This window comes from Sarcophilus harrisii, chromosome 2, assembly GCF_902635505.1.
Source record: "Sarcophilus harrisii chromosome 2, mSarHar1.11, whole genome shotgun sequence".
Lineage (NCBI taxonomy): Eukaryota > Metazoa > Chordata > Mammalia > Dasyuromorphia > Dasyuridae > Sarcophilus > Sarcophilus harrisii.
This window is the reverse complement of record NC_045427.1, coordinates 503,086,768-503,091,427: the sequence shown is the minus strand read 5'-3', so window position 1 is coordinate 503,091,427 and position 4,660 is coordinate 503,086,768. Positions and strand designations below refer to the sequence as shown.

The 4,660-nt window shown below is 38.8% G+C and overlaps 1 pseudogene; it reads left to right on the top strand.

The window, feature by feature from the left end:
- The first annotated feature begins 692 nt into the window (after window positions 1-692).
- LOC111719877 lies at window positions 693-2,715 on the top strand (annotated as a pseudogene).
- Window positions 2,716-4,660: the final 1,945 nt, after the last annotated feature.

Below are 4,660 nucleotides of genomic sequence, written 5' to 3'. Positions count from 1 at the left end.
CTGAGATATTTTTTTAGTATCCTCCATGCCTGGTATAATGCCTTGCCATACAAGATACTTAATACATATGTAATGACTTTATTGTCTACCACCCCAAATTTCAATTACTGGTTACAAAGAAAACCATCATAATTTCTTAATGCAACTTTAAAGCTTCAGAAGTTTTAGAAAGAGAGTCTAGTTTTATTTTGGGGAGGGAGGAGAAAGAGGCAAGATGAAAGAGTATTCCCTCCCTTCTCAAGTTATCTTGACATAAATATTATATTTTCTAGTAGAATGTAAGCATCCTTAGACAAGGACTGAGATTTTTCTTTAGTATCCTCCATGTCTAGTATAATGCCTTGCCATAAAAGGTACTTGATACATGTTTATTGAATTTATTATCTACCAGCTCAAACTTCAATTACTAGCTACAAGTAAAACTATCATAATTTCTTAAAGCAATTTTGAAACTTCAGAAGCCTTAAAAAGAGACTCTAGTTTCATTTTGGGAGGGGGGAGAAAGAGCCAAGATGAAAGAGAATTGACCATTTCTTCTGGGTTCTTCCATCCCTGCCCTTCAAACAACTTTTTTTTAAAGGCTCAAATCAAATTCTGAGAGGGATAACCAAATTTTTTTAAAGTTACAATATTTTATTTTTATAGCTCAGATGGACTAAAAGAGAGGTCTGCCTATAGACACTGAGGTGAGGATGGGCCAGAAACTTGTGAGGAGGAAGAAACACCAGCTATTACCTGGAAACAGTGGCAGCAGCCCATGTGGCAATAGCAGCCGTAGAGTTGGCACCAAGTATGGTAAGAGGGCTAAACTTCTGGTCAGAAAAATATTATAGAGGATCATTGTGCTAGTACTGGAGGCAGGACACCATTTGACAGTTTCTTATCCTATTACGTAGTTCAGGCTGTAGTTTTAGGGTGAAGAAGAGTGTACAGTTTTTGGATGAGAAAGCACAGATCCAAATGGAGCAAAGACCAGAGCAAAATCAAGAGAATAGTGACAAGAATTCAAGTACAAAAATGAATTTTAAAATGAAATAAAATAGTAGAGAAAATGGGGGAAAGAAATGTGAGGGGGGAAGGTGAGTGGCAAGAGGGTTAGGGACAAAGGGTGGGAGGAAAGTGGGGGGAGAGGGAGGGCTGGAGGTGCTATGGCCAGACTAGACCTGGCTGGGAGAAGGAACCAGGGCTAGGCTGACCGGGCTAGTGGGCAGACAAGTGGTAGCAATAGCACAGAAGAACCTAATGGGGCTGGAGTTGGTGCTGGGGTCAGGACCAGGCCAAATTTGGGGTCCCCAAACTGAGTCACTATCAAGAGCCCCAAGAACAAGGAGGAGATTGCAATCTGCAATTGAGCTTTGGTGAAGTAGTTCAAAGAGGAGTTCTTCCAAAGGCTGAAGAGTCAACAAGATCAGCTTGTTTTGATTTTTGGCAAGATTCTTAAAGATGAAGATATATTAAATTATCATCAGATCAAAAATGGGCTCATTCTCTATTTGGCACAGAGGGGCCGAAGGTCCTGCTGCTGTTGCTACTGCCATCCTGCTGCTGCTGCTGCTTCGTTTGCCCCATACACTGCTTTACCTACTGCTCCTGATCAGCCATCTACCTCAGGCAGTACTGTCCTTGATATTGGTAGTGGAAATCAGAGAAGCAGTGGAGGTGGTCCAATCCCAGGGACTGGGGATGGGTCTCCTACTGGGTATCCATCCATCCTTTCTGGCTGTGGGGTATTCTTAGGACTGAACAGCATAGATCTTGTCTCAGCTTTTTCATGAAGCTACAGTGGATATAGAGGCAACTGATGTTCAAGCTGAGATGCTGCTCCTGATCATGGAGAGCACCTTTCTCCAAGACATGATGTCTAATCCTGACATGATGTACCCAACATGATCATAGCTGATCAATAGATGCAACCTGATAGAGAGAAATCTGGAAATCAATCACATGTTCAATAATCTAGAATTAATGAGACAGACCACAGAACTGCCTTGAAACCCTACCATGATGCAGGAAATGATGTGCAACCAGAACTGGGACCTGGACAATCTAGAGAGAGATACAGAGTCTTATCCCACATGTACACAGACTTCCAAGAACCCATGTTCAAAGCTATTTGGAAGCAGTTTGGACCCGATTCCTTCTCATTGGCAGGGAACTTCCACAGCTACTCCTCCCAACCTCTCCAGACTGATTACAGGAACCCCTCCCCAATTCCTGGAGCTTTTCAGCCCTGACCTTTCAGGTTCTAGGGCCTGTTACAAGAAATCTGGAGGCTCAGATACAAGCCAGAGACACCCAACAGTCCCCACTCCCTTTGGAGTCAATGTTGTTAACCTGAGATCAAGGATGCTTAATAGCTTTAAGATGCAAGGCCTCCAGCAAATTTCAGAGAATCTTCTCTTAATGAAAAACATAATTCTTTCTCACGAATATGAAGTATGGTGCAAACACATGCCCAGAACCCTAACTTTGATGCTTAGATGATGGTGAATGACATTGTTTGTGGGAAACCTCCAGCAGCAGAAGCAGTTCTGGCTCCAAACTCCCTGTTTTTCTCCAGCAGAAGCAGAATTCAGGCTCAAAATCCATTCTCACCAACTCCAGGCCATGAAGGCCCTACTCCAGATATAGCAGTTGCACACAGAGACCCCAGGCCTAGTGCCCTGTCTTGACAATTTGGGGGCTCCAGATCCCACTTCCCCTTGCAGGAGGTAATTTTTCAATATCTATAATGATACTGACTATATCACCTCTAAACACAGAATGTTCTTCCCTTTTTCCTCCCCCTCCCATCTACCTACCTACCCCCACATAGATACAAACACTTCTCCATGTGCTCAAGGTCACCAGGGGTTTGTCCAAGTTGGAAATGATGGGTGCCTTTGGCCATCCCTAAGAACTAGACTTTGTTCCGGAAGGTTGCGATTTCTTCCTTCTTGTTGTAGGAAAGAGTGGTCTGTGTTCTAGTTTCAGAACCACCTCCCTCAAAGAGAAATGGGGGTTTTGCCAGTCTGGGGGTAGGATGAAGTGCAGGAGTTTTGATGCCAAATAAGGATGAGCAGTCCATAAAAACGGGAAAGGGTATAACCCAACTATCCCCAATTGCTCCACATAACACATAGTCACCCCAATGTTAAAGATTAGTGTACACATTGAGATCATAAGTTTGGGGGGGCATCAGCCTCTGAATGTTAAGCCTATGCCTTTTCTACATCTGTATTCATTCCCCCCCAAAAAAATTCTTCCTATTGTCTTTTATGCTAAAAAAAAAAAAAAAAAAAAAAAAAAAAAAAAAAAAAAACCTTGTTTAAAGGAAGAGGTGGTAATGTAGTCATTTTATGAACTGGGATTAGAGATCATGATAAACAACAGGAACCTGATCCCTATTCTGTGCCTCCAACCCCCTATAAATAAACAGTATGATCTTCATTGTGATAATAAAAAGTTATCTAGAAATAATTCTAGAAAATTTTTTTAAAAAGAGAGTTAACACATGATGAAAGAAATACAAAACTTCAATGAAGAAAATAATTTCATAGAAACTGCACTTGGTCAAGTGGAAACATAAAGCTCCATGAGACATCAAGAAACAATTAGAAAAAGTCAAGAGACTAAAAAGAGAAAATATGAAATATTTAATTGTAAAACAACTGACTTGGAAAGATTGTACTACCTGAAACCTATAATCGAAAAAAAGAGCTTAGATATAATGTTTCAAGAAATTATAAAGGAAAACTATCCAGATATCATAGAAGCAAAGCAGAAATTGACAGAATTTAATCACTTCCTGAAAGAGATCCTCAAATGAAAACTCCTAGGAATATTATAGCCAAATTATACTTATATGTATGTAAATGTATATGTATATTGACTATATCTATATCTATCTGTATATGTATATACTTATACATATGTATATATGTGTGTGTATGTATATCTGTGTCTGTGTTTCTCTGTGTGTATATATACGTATACAAGGAGTACACATACAAGGAGAAATTCCAGAAAGCAACCAGGAAGAAATAATCCAAATCATATATAACATCAAGTTAGGAGCACACATTCCTGTGATAACATCTATCATTATAAAAGAGAAGAGGGCTTCAAATATGATATTCCAGAAGGAGAAGGAATTAGGATTACAGGCAAGAATAACCTATTAAGCAAAAGTAAGTATAATCCTACAAGGGAAAAAATGGATACTTAATGAAACAATGATGAAAAACCAGAGCAGTATAGAAAAACTGACATTCAAACACAAGATTCAAGAGAAGTATAAAAAGGTAACTATGAATGAGAGATGAGGAATTCACTAAGTTTAAACTGTTTATATTCCCAAACATAAAAATTGTATAAGAATTTTATCATCTTTTGAGCAGTTAGAATGAATCTATTTAGAGAGTATGAATGTGAGTTTTTCTTGTTGGGATGTTCTCAAAAGAAAAAATAGAAGTATAAGAAAAAGGGATGTACTTGGCAAAGGGAAAGGAAGAATGAGAAAAATTATCTTACATAAAAGAAGTACAAAAGGAAGAATTTTTACATTGGAAAGGAAAGTGGAGGACTACACAAAACTTGAACCTTATTTTCATCTAAAATGGAACAGAGAGGGAAATATGCATGTACACATGTATATATATATATATATATATATATATAT